This window comes from Lissotriton helveticus, chromosome 2_1 (assembly GCF_964261635.1).
Source record: "Lissotriton helveticus chromosome 2_1, aLisHel1.1, whole genome shotgun sequence".
Classification (NCBI taxonomy): Eukaryota; Metazoa; Chordata; class Amphibia; order Caudata; family Salamandridae; genus Lissotriton; species Lissotriton helveticus.
In genome coordinates this window covers 55,732,128-55,751,408 of record NC_136059.1, presented here as the reverse complement: position 1 = coordinate 55,751,408, position 19,281 = coordinate 55,732,128, and positions in this window count along the sequence as shown.

Below are 19,281 nucleotides of genomic sequence, written 5' to 3'. Positions count from 1 at the left end.
CTAAGATTGCACATTTGGCAATTCCATTGGACTCCCATTCTAGTCAGCAATAGCTCTATGCACTGAGTGCAGTCCTCTGGGATTGTCCATAATGTCTTTTCAAGTCTTCTAAATGTTTATGCTTTGACAATTGCCAACAATAAAAAGGTGAATGACCACCAAGAAAGAATAAGATACTACTTTACTTTTGGTTTGGATAGGAGGACAATCCATTCTACTACTGTTGCAGGGACAAATCTGCACAAACCGAACTATGAACACTAAATAGTGCATTGTTTATCAATTATAATAGGCGCAGGTAGACTTTCTTTCCACATACCTCAGTGATATCAGACTTTGAAGAACCCCCAATCTCCTTAATGACTAGATAGTGTGGCAGAGTCATTTAGCTCCCAAAGTCACCGATGATTGATCCCCAATGATCATTAGATTATCCAACGCAGGACAAGAGTACGGAGTCAGAGTCAAGAAGTGCCAGAGGCACTCATGCTTGCAAAAATTCCAAAACCTTTAGCTCATCCACTCTAGTCTAGAGGACCAAAAACCACAGAGTCTATTTAAGTTTAAAAGCTTTATTAAAAGTAAACACATTTATTAAAATCAAATTTGTCATAAAAGTAAACGTTTAACTGAAAATGGAAAAGTGCTTAGTGCTAACGATTAATTGGACACATTTCTTGTGGAAAAAGGGACATTTATACTTTAGAGTAGACAGTTACAAATTATTACATTGTATTTCGTTTTTTTAACATTTGTTTATTCCTCCTAGACCAAATATTATATAGTAGTGAGTGGTGTATTCTAACATTCTTAAATGTACTTTGTAGGTGGAACATCTGGTGGCGGGGCCAGCGCGGAGGTGGTGGTGTTGGGCGAGGACTCTGGGGAGGAGGCGGTGCAAGTGCCGGACGTTCCTGTGAGGGTTTGCACGGTGGTGGCGGGAAGAGGTAAGCTATATATTCCTTACTTATTGAGATTGAAGACTGCATAGTGTGCTTTCTGCACGGGTGTATTATAAATCAACCAGGTAGTAGCCTCCTCTAAATGTACTTCGACTTAGCTGTGAAGTTTTTGGTGAGAAGAATCCCAATAAGATCTTAGATGAACTTGATGGATGGGATGAACGAAAAGCGAAAGAAGGGTGTAAGTAAGTGTGGAAGGACGAGAAATTTTATGATGGCTGGCAAAGAAGAATGATATGTGTTTGCTTGGCCCCCGAGGTGGCTGGGAAGGAAAGAATATGGTATGGTGCATGGCTGGGTCAATGATGAAGTAAGGATGGGTGGAAGGACAACAGCCTGGGTGGGTGAAACAGAAACTGTATGTGTGCATATACTTTGAATGGATGGATGCCTGGAGCATGGTATTATCTGACTCTTAGATAGCACATGTGTATCTAGAGAGAGTAGATGGTCACTGGATGAACTAAGTGTTACCTTGACGAGCATGTAACACCGCACCCGCACGTCCGTTCCAGTGTAGGGAAGGCAAGGAAAATAAATTGTAAATTTGTCCAATACTACCATGAATAGTAGCAGTAGTTTGTATTGCAACTGCAAGCACCGCATATATCCGGTTATTACGGTGGACACTCCGTACCTCTCTTAATAACTTAAGTTTAGTAGTAGTACCTCATTCATGTGTGGGTGTATCACTGTTCACTCAATAATAAGCAAAGCACCTAAAGTCATCCCATATGTCATCAAATACATCCCATGTGAAGTGATAGATAATCAAATTATTTAGCTTCATTTTCCTTTTCTAGTACTCATTTGCACTGTAGGGTGAAAGGTAAATTAATTAAGCAGTAGCCCTTGTAACAGAGTATTCTCAGTGCCACCCGTAATAGAAAAGTAATAGCTTCACCACCTGCATGTACTGGACCGGTACAGTAACGCAAGTCTGTCTCCCTCATCATGGTGTGCGTCTGTTTTTCTCGGGTGCAAGTTCACTGCGCTGGCATTCTGCCGGCTTGCATAAGATAACGTACCAATTTTCCTAAACAAGAGAGAAGAAGAAGAATAAGACTGGTGCACTGTCCTAGTCGACTGTAATGGAAGTCCATAGTGGTCGTAGAATTTGTTCATTAAACTCCCACTAATGTTAGAGCAAGGATGCAGAAGTGGGAGGTTAGATAGATACTGTCCTCAATAGTTATGTACTGTGCTTTCAATTTGCTACTTGTACTGTGACACAACTTTCGGCTCAATCACTTTGTGTTATTAATGTTAAGGAGCATTGGTTACAGACTATGTCTTTCTTTCTTCATATAGTTGCTCCTTCCAAATCGACATCACGGAGGGAGCAGGCTCGAATGGCCCGGCAACGGAGGCTGGATGCCACTGTCGCCGAATATCGGCGGCTGGTGGCCCTGGAGGAGGAGGACACGCAGTCAACCGGTGGAACCACAACATCCTCCACTGGGACAGCTGCATCCTCCTCCGTGCCCCCACGGGCTGCCAGCCAGCGCAGTGCTCCAGCGGTACGGAGCCGGGCTAACAAAGCCAACCGCCACCGCCAAGCAGCAAAAAGACCAGCTGCCCCCCACAGGAGTTGCAAGGCACGCCAGCGCCGCCTAGGAGTCAGAATGTCCTACCTGGAGCAGGAGGTCCTTAGGTACAAGAACTTGGTGGAGGGCCTCCGCTTCGACCATGCCACCCTCCGCAAGGAGTATGATGCCCTGGCCGCAAAATTCACCAGCACTCTCCAGTAGTGGAGTGTCCCTTGCCCTTTTTTTAGAGACTTTTGGGGGGTGGGATTTGGGAGTTGGGTTCTTTTTGGGACTTTTCAAAGACAATCGTTGGGGTTAGGGAGGGTCTTGAGGGAGATTATTTTGTTAGGGCTACATAAATATACTTTTTTAAACTTTATCTGACCATACCTGTTTTTTACTGCTTTTCAGTCTGGTGGGTGGGGGTTTAACAGTAAGTTTGTTTTCCTGAAGAGTCCTAGGACTTTAGTAGTACTACCGTCAATCTCTCGTCTACTCCTAATACTCCATTATACTACCTCCCACCAAACGCTTATCTTACCTGTAATTTGTGTTAGAAATTAGGGCTAGGCCCAGGGCTGGCTCCACGGGAAATGGGGATTAAGGTTGGCAATCCTGGGCGGATGAAATTTCCTCGTTGCGGTGGTACTAGTGGTGTGACACAGTGGCAGTTGCATGCCTATGGAAAAAAAGAAAACGAAACCTGGTTTGTCCTTACTGTAGCATTACAACGGTTACGGTACGATAGAGAATATAGCAGGTGACAGTACACTAGAACAGTGCCACAATGTAGCCTAACAAATGGTAAAGTATTGCAAGTATAACTAGTACTTGCGTTGAATTTATTTGACATTGGCTCCTACTACTACAAGAAATAGTACTGAAGCCGAGTAAGTCTAGAATATATCCTCGTATTCCTTCACCAGCCTGTTGCTATGACCTTATCCTCCCCAGCAAGTGTGTGGAATTATTGATGTCATTTAGTCAGACATCAAGCAAAACCACACAGCCCGGGGGAAGAGGGTTAGGGTTTGGAAAATGGATGGGAATGGGGGTTTCTTTTTGGGTAGGTTTTGTTGAGAGAAGAAAAAAAAAGCACAGCATGGACAAACAATAATTGAAGATAAAGAAATCTTTGGGTACAAACTAAAGCTAACCACATGCAGTCACACTCATAGAAGAAAACAATGGATACTGTATCTGTATTCTGTATGTTGTTGGAGTTGTCCTGTTGAATTTGGTAAGTAAGTTGCATGCAGCAAACAATTCCTCTTATTAGCGGCACTCCTCCATTCCAGCTGACGCTTCGTCCATCAATGTTGGTGACCAGTGACCACTGACAGAAGACACCCTGTCCACTGCCTGCCTGGCGGATGTTGACTGAAACCCGGCCTGTAATTATTGAACGGAAAACAGGAAGTGCTATTACAATACCACTGATAAATAAATATAAGGTATGTACGCTGTGTGGTGCAAAAAGTCACACTTTGATTTTCCTAATAGACAGTACAATATTTTTGAAATTGCGTAATCTGTCTGAGTCACCTTTTTAAGGATAAATAAGTATGGCCAAATTAATTTAGCGGATCTTTCCCCTCAAGCTAGGTGTACTGTAAACTGTGTTTTAGAACAAAATTAGACCTTCCCAGCAATGCTCCCACCAAGACCCTTACTTAAGCCAGTCGCAAAAATGTAGAAGACCCCCAATCAGATCTCAAAAAACGAGGCCTAGCAGAAAAATGGTGACAAAACGTACTTTGAAAGTAAAAGTAGGCCCAAATACACCCTTACCCACCGTGGATTGTATTCAAACCACTTGCAAGCAAGCAAAAGTATCCATAGCCAGCATCGCTCCAAGAGTGCTCTAAGACCCCAGAACTCAGTTGCAAAAATCTAGAACACCCCGAAACACATGCAATCCTGCTGCTAGGGCTAACCCTAACGAACCCTAAGTTACAAAAAGTGCCAAAAGGCTTTTCCTTATGGATTTTGTCCAAACCACTTCTATCCGGTATTAGACCTTCCCAGGAATGCCCCAAGAGACCCGCCAACCCACCCGCAAAAAAGCCCGCGACAACACCCCCAAACAGCCAAAAAGCCAAATCTCATACTTACAATATCTCTCGGCCTTCGGTCCAAACGCGCTGTGCATCTAGGTCATCATCATAACTCCTGTTTTCCACCACGGATTTCCTGAAAAGCAAATGCAATCAAGATTAGACTGTCGCAGCAGTGCTTCGACAGAGACCCCGCAACCCACCCACAAACACCAGGAAGCCCCCCAAACAGGCCCCCGAAAACGCTACATTGAGCAAGATGTCAGAAGAAATAGCAAAAAAAAGGCTTTTCCTTATGGATTTTGTCCAAACCACTTCTATCCGGTATTAGACCTTCCCAGGAATGCCCCAAGAGACCCGCCAACCCACCCGCAAAAAAGCACGCGACAACACCCGCGCCATTATCCGTGGAAACATAACCAATCTGGCGTTTTTTTGGGGACAGCCAGTGAAAGACCTTTTTGTTAAACTCTTCCAAAATGTTTTGTGATGTGTGACTTTTCTCCAAGCCAAACATGGCTAGTGCTGCATGTTTCCGAGCAGCTTTAAAAACTTGGTCCGGGTCAACACCTGCGTTTAGCTTTGCTTTAACACCTGAAAAAGAGACCCAGTGTGCAGTGATGCACATGTAATCAGCGCCTGCGCCACTGGTCCACATGTCTGTTGTCAGATGTATTGTGTGAACAGCACTCTTCTGCAAAGCTGCCCCAATCGCCTCCAGCACATCTTCATGTAGTGCTGGAACCGCAACTCTGGCAAAATAGAACCGGCTAGGAACCTTCCATTTAGGGCAGAGCGTTGCCACTAATTCTAGAAAACATACCGCTTCTACAAAAGAAAAAGGGAGAAGGTCCACAGCTAGCATTTTAGCCAGCTTAGTGTTATACAGACACGTCAGTGGGTGGTTGCGTTCATATGGCGCGTCTGAAGAAAACATGGTTCTAATGTTGCCCTGGACCAAGCATTTACGGGATGATAATGACTTCGTTGACCCAATTATGCTCGCTGGTGAACTTTTGCGCGTTGGTGTCTCACTCGCTCCAACACTCTTAGTGTGCCTCACATTGGGTTTGCTGCTGACAGGGGTACTGGGTGTAAGTGAAGTGTTTGACACGTCTTCTTCCTCCTCGTCATCATCAGATGCAACATCAACGTTTTCTTGACTTCCAATTCGGGCTTCCTTGATCGCCTTTAGGTGCGCAAACCATTGGACAGTGTGCTGTCTCCTAAGATGACCTCTCTGGCCTCCGGTACCATAGTTGGTACCTGACTTACCACGACTAACTGCAGGCTTTCAAAGGGTACAAATGGCAAACTTTTCCCTTTTTGGGCAAACAGTAAAGAAGTCCCAAACTGGGGACTTGAAGTGTCTGTGGGGCCTGGAGGAGGCGGCGATACTGGTGGTGGTGGTCATGCTGCTAATGCCAGATGAAGTGGAGGATCTGGATTGCCCAACTTTGTACGTTGTGCACTTTCACCGCCACTAATTAAGGTCGAGGTGGATGGAGGTCCCTTCTTGTGAGAAAGAAATATGGAAGCGGTACGAGTTGGTGTACTTAACTCCAATGATTGTGGTGTTTCCACTGCCTCCTCGTCGACAACATCATCATCATCACGCTCAGCAGCTTTTCGGGCTAGGGTCAAAATGTCTGTTTGCTGCATGCCCGCTGGGGCTGCAGTGACCTTTATGATGACTGGGTCATCGTTGTCAGAGTCTTCATCAGCAGCAGTATCCGCCACTTCTTGTTGAGCCTCATCATCACACTCCATAACTCTGAGACTTTGGACGAGCTTCCTTTTACACTTAACTACCTTTGTCAGATCATGTGCCTCACTCTCAGACGGCAGTGGTGCTGGTTCCCAATTTTGATCCGTATCATCAGAAGGAGGTGTGCTTGAAGAAGATGTAGACACCACCCTTGATCTCTTCCTTGCTAGGGTTGTGGAAGACAATGAATGATCATCAGGAGGAGTGTCTTCCTCAAATGATACCTCGCCTTGATTGTCGATTTCCTGATGTGCCCCTACTTCGGGAGGAACAACTATTGTGGGCACTTGTGACCCTCCATGCACCTCTGCTTGCGCATCTCCTTGCGCTGCCTCTCCTTCCACATGTACTTGGGCTTGTACTTGCACATGTGGTTTTTGTTGCGGCTGTGGTTGTTCAACACTCGTCAGATAAGTTACAACAACCTGTGTTGATTGAGGGACATTGCTGCTACTTTCTTGCGATGAGCCAACATCACTGGTCGATGGTGATTGAACAACTAGACTAAGTGCCTCTGCAGCACTGAAGGGCTTGGACTTAAGTTGGCGTGGTGGTGGTGGTGGCACTGAGCCCAATGGAGTGGGGGTGCTGCTCCCAGCTTGGTCCCCAGCAGATCCCGCTGCTGCTGCAGGCATACTTTTTTTTTTACTCCCAAAAAAAGGGGCGGCCGGCACACCAGTCTCCTTGGTAACTTGCTTCTTCTGCTCCTTACTGGCAACTTTCTTGCTAGAGGAGCTACGGGTCACTTTTTTGGGGCCATCTTCTTCAGAACAGCAGGCAGCAGTTGCACGAGTTGCAGAGTTGTCTGTGTCAAGACGTGACGTCGCAAGACGTTATGCTGCACACACACACCGCTGCAGGACTTCTTCCTGGCACTGGTGGTTCTCTAGAGTCTTGTGCACCTAAAAGCAATGGAAGACAGAGGAACATCAGTTCAGTTATACACCCCAAAAAATGGAAAAACACAGAAAAATAAGCACAATCCCATGCCATCCATGATGTTTACATTCAAGACACCACACAGAAAGACTAGGCCCATGCAACACTCACTACCCCTGGAGATAATGGATAAAAAGTAGGCTAAATAAGTGCAGGCCTCAGACACTGCCTCTCTTCAAAATGGCCCCTTGCACCCCAAGCACATGTTGGCTGTACCAGCCAGCACTCAAGATGGCCACCACCACCACCCACATGGCCAGTCCACATCAACAGTACACCCCAAAAAAACAGAAAAACACCCAAAAATCACCACAATCCAATGCCATCCAGGATGTTTACATTAAAGAGAGTGAGACCCCACAAGCACACTCAGTCCATGCACCACTACCCCTGGGCAAAAGGCCACACCAGCAGCCCCAAAAAAACGACAAAAAACACAAAAAACAGCACAATCCCAGCCCATCCATGGCCTCAATGGTGTTTAAATTCAAGAGGACACCCCACAGAAAGACTAGGCCCATGCAACACTCACCACCCCTGGGCAAAGGGCCCTACAGCAGCCCCAAAAAACGACAAAAACCACAAAATTCAGCACAATCCTAGCCCATCCATGCCCTCAATGGTGTTTAAATTGAAGAAGACACCCCACAGAAAGACTAGGCCCATGCAACACTCACTACCCCTGGGGATAATGGATGAAAAGTAGGCAAAATAAGTGCAGGCCTCAGACACTGCCTCTCTTCAAAATGGCCCGATGCACCCCAAGCACATGTTGCCTGTACCAGCCAGCACTCAAGATGGCCACCACCACCACCCACATGGCCAGTCCACATTAACAGTACACCCCAAAAAAACTGAAAAACACCCAAAAATCACCACAATCCAATGCCATCCAGGATGTTTACATTAAAGAGAGTGAGACCACACCACAGGCACACTCAGTTCAAGCACCACTACCCCTGGGCAAAAGGCCACACCAGCAGCCCCAAAAAAACGACAAAAACACAAAAATCAGCACAATCCCAGCCCATCCATGGCCTCAATGGTGTTTAAATTCAAGAGGACACCCCACAGAAAGACTGGGCCCATGCAACACTCACCACCCCTGGGCAAAGGGCCCCACCAGCAGCCCCAAAAAACGACAAAAACAACAAAAATCAGCACAATCCCAGCCCATCCATGCCCTCAATGGTGTTTAAATTCAAGAAGACACCCCACAGAAAGACTAGGCCCATGCAACACTCACTACCCCTGGGGATAATGGATGAAAAGTAGGCTAAATAGGTGCAGGCCTCAGACACTGCCTCTCTTCAAAATAGCCCCTTGCACCCCAAGCACATGTTGCCTGTACCAGCCAGCACTCAAGATGGCCACCACCATCACCCACATGGCCAGTCCACATCAACAGTACACCCCAAAAAAACAGAAAAACACCCAAAAATCACCACAATCCAATGCCATCCAGGATGTTTACCTTAAAGAGAGTGAGACCCCACAGGCACACTCAGTCCATGCACCACTACCCCTGGGCAAAAGGCCACACCAGCAGCCCCAAAAAAACAACAAAAAACACAACAAAACAGCACAATCCCAGCCCATCCATGGCCTCAATGGTGTTTAAATTCAAGAGGACACCCCACAGAAAGACTGGGCCCATGCAACACTCACCACCCCTGGGCAAAGGGCCCCACCACCAGCCCCAAAAAACGACAAAAACCACAAAATTCAGCACAATCCAAGCCCATCCATGCCCTCAATGGTGTTTAAATTGAAGAAGTCACCCCACAGAAAGACTAGGCCCATGCAACACTCACTACCCTGGGATAATGGATGAAAAGTAGGCAAAATAAGTGCAGGCCTCAGACACTGCCTCTCTTCAAAATGGCCCCTTGCACCCCAAGCACATGTTGCCTGTACCAGCCAGCACTCAAGATGGCCACCACCACCACCCACATGGCCAGTCCACATCAACAGTACACCCCAAAAAAACAGAAAAACACCCAAAAATCAGCACAATCCCAGCCCATCCATGGCCTCAATGGTGTTTAAATTCAACAAAACAGTTGTATCATGCACCCATAACCAACACTGGTCCTACTGGATACTGTGGCTACCCACAATATATTTTATTTAATGTTCTGAAAAAGTTCCAAAATTGTAGTTGCAGCAACTGTAATGCCCCAAACAAACTTACTTGTGAAAGTTGATTTCTAATCCAAAAGTGATCCAAAGAAAGTCAAAAAGGCCTCAAATCCAAATATCCAGCAGCACCCACAAAAAGTAATCCTTCCAGGTCAAGGTCCAAATGAAAGTGACCAGCACATGAAGAAAGCACTGGGAGGAGCCTGCTGGACAGGAACAGGAAGTTGGAGACTGTGGGGCACTTCCTTCCTCCCCCCCCCAAAAATGGACTCCTTGTAAAAAAAAGGCCATGCAAATGTCAACCTGAGGAGTGATTCTGATAAAAATCATCATTTTCTGAAGGTTTATCCTGTTTGCTGGTGGATTTCTTGTGCAGTATTGCTAAATCTCTATTTCGCGAGTGCGAGATTGTTCCTTTCCCCCGCAACTACGTGTTCGCAATTGCGAACTCTCGCGAGGCGTGCTGTGCAAGGTGGCAAGCCGCGATTACGTATTCGCGGGCGCCAAACTCCCGCGGGATCCCGCAGCAAGATCCAAAATGGCGCAGCACTCGCAAAATATGATCGAGAAAAACAACTCGGCAAACGCTGAATGACGGAAAGTGAACGCCGTGCACCACGCCGCGCGCCGCAATATTGTATCACCAAGCAAAAAATCCGCCGCGAGTGAATTCACGGATTTTCGACAAATTCGCGAGAGTTTGCGGATTGCGAATTTGCCGAAAATCCGAAAAATCCGCGAGCGGAGCGGATTTTACGCCCATGCTTAGTTGTGTCCCAATGGTTGTTGGCAGTCAGGTGCTAGGTGGGTGTGTTGACTAGTGTGGATTAGTAGGTGCTTGGGAGAATGTCATTGTGGCTTGTGATTGGTGTAGGTGTTTCAGGTGGGTGGTAGTCCTATTTCGTGTGTTTTCTATTAACTTCCGTCAGACATTTTGCCATTGGTTTGACGGTAGGGATGTTGTTCATGTTGGCCTTCCGCTGGGATGCACAGTTTCTCGTTGCATCGTTTCCGCTGTGGCCGTGGATGGAGGTGAGTACCGGGGAACAGGCGGCGTTATCCTAATCGCTGCCACGGAGCCTCCACAGGTATTGCAGTGGCTGTGGCTGTTCCCGCGGTCATGTTCGTCCGCGGCGGTCGGTGTTTAATAGGTTCCGTCCGCTTGCGGCGGTCTCAGGTGTACTCCGTTCGCCGCGGACGGAGTTTGATGTGGTCCGTCCGCTGCGGTTGGAGTTTCGTCCCATTTTCATCCTAATTGCTACGGAGGTTTATCGGCGGAGCGGTCCGGAGTACCTTGGCTGCTTCCTTGGCGGACGGAACCCGTTTCCGTCCGCGATCCTAATCGGCTCCTTAGTTTGGATACTCTCCTATACTCATCTCTGATGCCTAATATCTTTGTTGAAGTTCTGCTATCAAAGCACTTTTCATTATACAGAGGTTCAGGCAAGGCTGTCTGCTTTTGCCTCAGCTTTTTATTTTGGCTTTAGAACCTTTCCTCTTTGGGATATGGCAAAATGTGCCACAGGCTTTTAATATGGTAAGAGACAGACATTAAATTAGCTGTATATGCAAGGACATTTTTTGTTCGTATCTAACTGATCCTCTTTGTTGCTGACTATTTTTAATGAAGTAAATAATTTTTCTATGATTTTGGGTTATAAACACTGACAAATGTGAAACTCTCCTTTTCCATTGTTATTCCCTTTCCCATTCTTTTCTCTCAGCTATTTTTAATATTTCACTATTGTTTTATATTATTTCATATTATATGATATATCATTTTATTGTTAAGAGATGCATCTTAGGGGGGATTACAATGCCGGACGGACCTGAGTCCGCCGGGCATCCGTCTGAAACTGATACCTAAAGACCTCCAGTCGTCGGTTCCAACCCAGGAATAAGGATGCGACTGAACAGGAGTTCGGTTGCAAACCTATACTTTGCTATGGGAGCATGCATTCTGAATGGAATGCATGCTCTCATAGCAAAATGCTAAGGTGCAGTTCATCCCTGCACCCGAGCCACGCACCTCAAGGTACCTGCCACTGGGTGCAGGGATCAACATGGGGGCGCCATAGGTGCCCCTGAGGATACCAATATGTGGCCTTGCACCCATGGGGGCCCTGCTGCGTACTCCCCAAAGCTGTTTCCACTGCCTTTTTGTGCCGGAAAGGTAATTTCAAAATGGCAGTAGGAAACTACCATCATAATCTCGGAATCGGTTCCTTTATCTATAATAACATTTTATTCAAACTCATTTCTGCCCTTCTAATAGTGAATGTAGAATAAAGTGCCTATTCAGAATGTATTCACTGCTACAAATGTGCAATTGAGGTGCTCCCAGAAAGAGAACATTATGGGTGTTCCACCTTGTTGAAAACAATACCATCTTCCATCTGACCAATTGTTATCTCATTTCTCAAATAGCTTCTCAGGATTCATGTCTGTGATTCTGGGCTCATTGGTAGATCTGCACTGGTCCAAGTCATCTTTTCGTTTAAAGGGCAGCACAGTGTGAAAGGAGAGTGCAGTGGTCTACTTCTCCAGTGCTTCTCTAGATGACTCTGCGTTTTGCTGCTCATCAGCAGAGGATTTCTTTGTCCGCGTCGTCTTGTTCTGACGAACAAGCATGTGTTCTTCTTGCAGAAATTAAGCACAGACATTATATGGACTAACAATATGGGTCATTTACATTTTGTGATGATGTCTTGGAAAAGCCTCTACAAACATGATTGAGAACTATCCATTGAATAGACAGAACCTTTGGAAATGGCAAAACGAATTACTGTAACCTTTTGGTCTTTATGACAATCATAACCAGCTTAAATGATCAAAGTGTTGCATAAGGGCTCTATGACATTGTATTGTGTTTTCCAATGGTTGTGCTGGCTGAGTTCTCCAGGCATAGAGAGAGTGCTGGAAAGGAGGAGAACCGAGGGGAGAAATATATTATGTAGCCCACGGCAAAACCATCTTCAGAACTCCTTACTGCGGGTGTCATTATCTCAGCACAAAAGGGGTGCATTCTGTTCCCTACGAGAATCTAACCCATTCCCCCCAGGAGCAAACACCTTCATTAGTTTTATTGGCAAAGCCAATCAGTCTTGCTTTGCCAACGTATGACATTGCTAGTTGTCTCTGCAAATGGTTAAAGGTCGGTCCAACAAACACTGAAAAAGTTACAGCAAGCGCATATCTTGGAGTGAAAACTTGTATTCTTCCAACATTGCCATGATTTTGTGTCTTGGTGAAAGCTGATAGCCACCTTGTAAGAGTGTTACTATAAAGCATACAATTTAACTTTCCAAGATAGAAGTCATGTTATATCTAAATAAAATGGGAAGTCTATTTTAGAATGCTAAAGCATGTATTTTGTGCACTTATTGGTATACTGTTCCAACATTACAGTCATGTTGAGTCCACACGCAATGTAATTACCATCTTAAAAGTATACAATCTAAAATTCCAAGAAGATTTTGCCAATCTTGGTGCAATTCTTTAGAATGAGTGAAGCCAATGGAAACAGTGGCAGGCAGCAGTCTGTGGGGTGAGGTTATGGAAAGAAAGGAAGGAGAGAGAGAGAGACCCTTAGGACCTTATTACAATGTCAGGCTGCCCCACTGTGTTCTGCCATTTAACACAGACTTCCATGGGGAAATGGGTTGTGTGTGTAAAACCATGCACCCTGTTGCAGGCACCCCATGGTGCCAGCCACACAGTGCAGGGTTTTACAGGGGGGTTCCTCAGGTACCCCCTCGGCCACCAACTGGAGGCCGCAGGATGAAGGGGGGGCCTACTAGTGGCCCCCAAATTCACTTTTTGACAGCCTTTTCATGTCGGACAGACCGACTCAGAAAGGCTGTTGGAAATCAATCTTGTAATCTGTCAGCCGGAAACACTGTTAAGAGAGGGGCAGGATGCAGTTCTGACTGACACGACTTCTCCGAGAGCCAGTCATAACAGATTTGGAACAACTGCACAGTTTACCTTCCTACCATGAACAAATTGTAAACCGACCGAGTCGGTTGGAAGGGTTCCGACTCAGTCGAGGAAATTTCAAATGTCGGGCGGAGGCTTTTCCTCCCGATATCACTATGAGGACTGAAGTTACAGCAATAGAGTCAGTGGTGAAAGGTGGGGGAGAGACCAATAAGGGCATAGGAAAGGAGGCCAAGGTGGTCTGAGCAAGTTCATTGTTTATCATAGTCTATGCCACTCTAGAAAGAGATTTGTCACATTTAAATCAAGCTAATTTCTACTCCACTGGGAACAGTCACCCCAAACTTCCAGAACAGATTCACTGCAGACTACAATACAAGCACCTTAGTCGCATTTCAGTCTACTAATTTCATCAACATGGTGTACCCTTGCTTTGTTTATTTTCCTTATTTCATATGTTTACAGTGAACAGGACATCCATTTTCAAGAATGGCCTAAACGAGTTGCGTAAACACAGAACTCTTTGGGATGTTCACTCACTAAACACGTTTCCTACCTGAGGATACCTGTAGATTCCTAGGAGCTGGGCTATAGAGAAGGATGTTGTAGATGACAGGTCCCCAATAAGGCCAACCAGTGTGCCATTACTCTGGCAGCTGTAGTTTGGGACTGGATACTCCCTCTTTGACAGTATGTTAAGCGTGGCTTGAAGAGCTTTCATCACACTATTGCAAGAATCATAGATCTGATAACCCAGAGTAAAATTTCCTAAGAGATTAGGGTTTCCGTTGATCTCTTCTGTGGCATAGATTAGAGCCAGCAGGTGGCGAAGATGGCGGAAGGATGGCCTGAAAGATAAATAGCTAATTTGACCCATTGTTCATGAAATTCATATTTTAGCAATTAAAACAATAACATTAACACAGTCAGTCAGTCAGTCAAAAGATTACTTTATTTGGTTGGTCATAACCATAAAGCATGCATATACAAAAACGAATTCCATGTAAAATAGCAGCAATTTAAAAATTCATTACGTTAAAATGTATTTTTTGTTCATTAATTACACACTTTGTCTTAAGCCTTATCTGTAGTCTTTTTCTACTCTTTGAAGCTGAGACTCTACAAAGTTCATAAATTTCACCCCGCGGCATTATAGGACGTTCGGGTCTCCTCCCATCCAGCTGGTCACAGCTTGCCTGCAGGTGCGAATCTGAAGCATGTTAAAAATAGGTTTCAATAAAATTTTCCTCCTTTCTTTTAAGGGCGCACATGTACACAGAAGATGGCACAGAGTCTCACTGTGATAATCGCATAGTCTACATCTTGGTCCCTGATGTGTGTCCTTCCATGATGGAATCAAGTCTTTAGAGAAATGGTCACCCATTCTGAGGGCCATAAATTTTCTTTTTAAGGATAGCCTGAAGTGCGCCACGAGATAGGGTTGAGGTTTTAAACGTTTATACGAGTTTAAAATGGTCCATGCATGTCGCCGTTTGGCCAGTGTCTTTTTATCTTCCACCAGAGATAAGGCTTTTGCATTTAGCTTGCAAATCTTTTTAAAGGCAGCTTCTTCTGGAGGGTTCTTCCAGATCTCCTCCATTTTGAGGGTTTTCAAGGATGCTCGCAGATCATTGCCCCATGAGTTCGATTCCTGTTGGTCATATTGTTTTTTAATTTCCTGCCAACATAAATTATTTAAGGAACCTGTTTCCGCCGTTCTCAATTTCCAGCACCATTTTGCTAGGGCAGCATGTCTTTGATATATTTGATTTTGTAACCCAAATTCCAGCCTGATTTGGGCCGGGGCCGAACCTTTGTGTAGGTGAAACACGGCTTTGTATATTTTTGTCTGGAAGGTATTTAAAACGGCTGCTTCTTTCCCATGCCATATTTCCAGTCCGTATGCGAGAGAGGGTAGAACTTGGGCTGCCATGACTTTTAACAAATGGTCGTAAGATGGGCATTGCAGTTTCTTTTGAAGAACTTTGTACGCAAAGCCCAGTGATTGTGCTTTTGCAGCGATTGTTCTTTTTTGAGTTGAAAGGGACATATTTTTGCTTATTGAGACTCCTAGATATTTGTAAGCCGTTACTTCTTCAATCTGTCTGCCGTTTGTGAACCACTTAAAAGATCTTTTACTGGTGCCCGCCAATCTTACCACTTTTGTTTTTTTGATGTTTAGTTCCAGGCCTTCTCTCTCAAAATAGTCTGTTATTTCGGCTATTGTTCTTTGTAGGCCTATTGGTGTTTGGCTTAAGATTGCAATATCATCCGCGTATTGCAGGGATTGAATGCTTTCATTTGCCAGTTTAGGCGGGTGACCGTTCACGTTCTTGAGTCGGTCTTTCAAATCGGCCAGATATATGTTGAAAAGGGTTGGTGAAAGCACGCAGCCTTGTTTAAGGCCGTTAGTTATTTTTTGTTCTGCGGATACTCTTCTTCCGTCTCCAAGTTTTACTTTCGCCCACGTTCCGCTATATAGTGCCATTAATGTCTCCATTAATGTTTTTGGAAGACCCCACTGGTCCAGTTTTTTCCATAGGCGTTTTCTGGGCACTCGATCGAAGGCGGATTTCAGATCTATATAGCAGGCTATTAACCCGGACTTCCTTTTCACTGCACCTTCGATTAGTAATGACAGTGCAGACAGATTGGTTAAACAGCCCATGCCTTCTCTGAAACCGGTTTGGAATTTGGGTATTATTTTATTGTCCTTTACCCATTTTCGTAGAAGAGACAATATACAAGATGAGAAAAGCTTTGCCTCCACATCGATTAAAGCTATTAATCTATAGTTCCCGGGTTCCATTCTGCCTCCACTTTTGTATATTGGATGGAAGATGTTTCCTTGCCAGGAAGGTGGAATCTTTTTTTCTTTATGAATGTAATTAAATAATGGTGTTAGGTATATTGCCCAGAAGTCGGCATCGTATTTGAATAAGGCGTTTGGCATTACATTCGGTCCTGCTGCTCCTTCCGCTTTCATTTTCCTTATTAGGTCGGTTAGCTGTTTGGTAGTTGTCAGCGGCATTTGTTCATCTTTGTCTGTGTCGCCCTGCCGATCATTTTTTCTTTGTCCAAGAACTGATTCTTCTTGTTCTATACCCTTTTTTGGGTTTTTGAAAGCTTCTCTGTTGATTGGATAACTTTGGCGGTTATACAGATTATCAATGTAAGTGGCCCATGTTGTTTCACTTATTCCTATATTGAGTTGGCCTCCTGCTCCTCTCGAAAGTTTATTTATTACATTCCAGAATTCTCCACTATTTGGTAATTTACTTGTCCTTAACAGCTCTACCCAGATTTCCTCTGTGTGGGATTTTTTGGCTTTTCTACATTCCTCTTTATATTCTTTCCTCATTTTTTGTATGTCATAGTTGTCTCCTTTTTTTCCTAACCTTTTTTCTGCAGCCTTTTTCCTTAGTTTTTTCGCAATTTCCCTTTTCCTGTCTCTTAGGTTAGTGTTATACCATGGCTCAGTATTTACGTTTTGGCCATGGGTTACTGATGTACTGATCGCGAATTTTCCAAGCACAAATTTGTGCAAATTCTCCCATTTAGTTATGGGTGATTGATTTTCAAAGCCCATCATAGATTTTCCGTATTCTAATACTGCGTTCATTATCTCCTTTTTTACTGGGCCCTTGCTTTTAATTTTCTTCAGTTTATATATTTCCGGAAGTGCAGTCAGATATTCTAATTGTGTTTTTTCCTCGATGTTTTTCCTCATTATTATCTCTTGAGGGGAGTGATCACTCTCTGGTTGGATTTGTAATCCAAAATGCACTATGTCCTTTCTTAGTTCCTTGCTTATTATGGTGAAATCAATTATGGAGTTCCTTTTACCACTGGTGAATGTGGTCTTGGCGGGTATGTCTCCCTCCGTGTTTCCATTAAGAATTGATAAACCTAGAGGTTCCAGATCATTCCAAATTTTCTGAACTTTGTCCTTGGACCGGTTGGTTTTTATTAAGTTACAATTGAAGTCACCGGAGATAAATATCTCAAAAGATTGGTAAGTTCTGTGTAGAGTTTTTATCAAATTTATTACTGTTTGAGCTTTTTTCCCTTTTGTGGTCTTGTCTGGGTGGATATATAGGTTTATAATTAGTAAGTTCCATCCGTCTCTTTTTTTGCTCACTTTGGCCTCTACTTTGATCACTTGTAACCAGTTCTCCCCTGATTCAAGCAGTTCGGTTTTCCAGTCTAAATTATTCGTGATAAAAATGGACAGGCCACCCCTTGGGTGTCCATATTTTGCAATTTTCTCTGCCATTATGTGATGTTCCTCATAACCCAATATTTGTCTCGGGGTTACATTCCATGTTTCTTGAAGTAGTATTATTTCGAATTTGCTCAGGTATTCTATTGTCTCTTTGTCTTGGGACATTTCTTTGAAGCCATGTACATTCCATGAGCAAATCTTTATTTTTGTTTCTGGTTTTAAGGTTAGATTGATGTTTTGTCTTTGGGTTCTTTCAGCTACTTTGCCTACATCAGGATCGATGGGTGTTTAGTACTTGTGCCAACCACGACCAGTCTTTATTTTCCTTCAAACCCTGGTATTGCTGTTTTGTTTTCGAGCTACTCAGATCTTGTTCGGAGATTGATTTGCTTCTTGCTCCCATCAAGATTGTTTGGATTGTTTCCTTTGATTTGTTGGGTTGAGAGATCTTATTCTTTAATAGGGGGAATGGATATTTTGTTGGGTTGTGACGCTCTAAAGTTATTCCCCATTCAGAGAAATGTGTCCTGGTTGAGAAGATAAGCTCTGCTATTTCTTTAGAAGCCCAGGTGGTACTGCTTATTTCTGAATTCATATTTGTGTTTCCTTGAATGAATTCTACAGCCTTTAGGTCGCTTGTTGTAATTCCTCTTAGAATTGGTATCTCTTTGATTAGTCGCAGGATGTTTCCCCTGTTCAGCGTATCTGAATTCCCTTTTGTTTGAAATTCCGGCTTAAATAGTAATTTACATTCTGTTACCATGCTTGCTGTGTCAAGATTTCGATTTTGATAGACTCTCCTTTTTCCCTCTGCTGTCTCAAGCTGAATATGAGGTATGTTATCGGTCTGGTAGACCGTAATTATCGAATCTGGTCGAATGTAATCTGTCATAGATGCTTCTTTTAGGGGGTACATTTCTCCTTGGCTTATTTGTGTGTTGCTTGCGTTGTATCTTGACTTATCGTTTGTCTCAGTTTCATGACGGTCTCTGCAAAATCTTCCTTTATTTCCTGCTGTAATTATCAGACCTATATTTGGTTCCCTCGCTTGGTCTGCCTTAATTTTGAGGCTTTGATCTTTTACCATTCTTTCCTTGATAAAAGGTAGATTTCCTCCGGTCTGCCCGTTTAATCCTGTAAGAGTCATAGTTTCACATTCCCTCTGTGACTTGTTTTCCTGTGTTTTTTGTTGTTCTGTGGTCTCTCTTTGATTTGATTTTAATTTTTCACTTTTATCCTTAACTTTGTTTGTGCTTGACTTTTCCTCGTCTTCTGACTTCCCTTGTTTACTTGCTATTATTTTGATCTGATCTAGAGATTGTGATTGGTTTTCTGCTTCGTCTGAGGTATTTCCTTTGTTGATTCCTTTATTTCTGTCTTCTTTGATAGAAATGTTTGTAATTTGATTTATTGGGGCCTCTTTTGTCTTTTGTTCGAAGATGGAAAAAAGATGTTTTGCCTGTTTATTTTTTATGGCATTTTTTCTCGCCTTCCTTGCCCGTTTCCGCTGTCTTTTGGTTAAGGGTTCTGACATACCCGATGAACCCGTTGTTTTGTTTTCTTCCAGACATCGCTTTGATGAACTATTATCATATGAGTCATTTAAAGTTTTTTCCCCTTCTAATTTGGGGGTAGTTCTGTTTTGATTTCCCATTTTATTGGTCTCTGTATCGGGGTTCTCACCTTTATTGGTTTTCTCACAAGTTACTGCTAATATTTC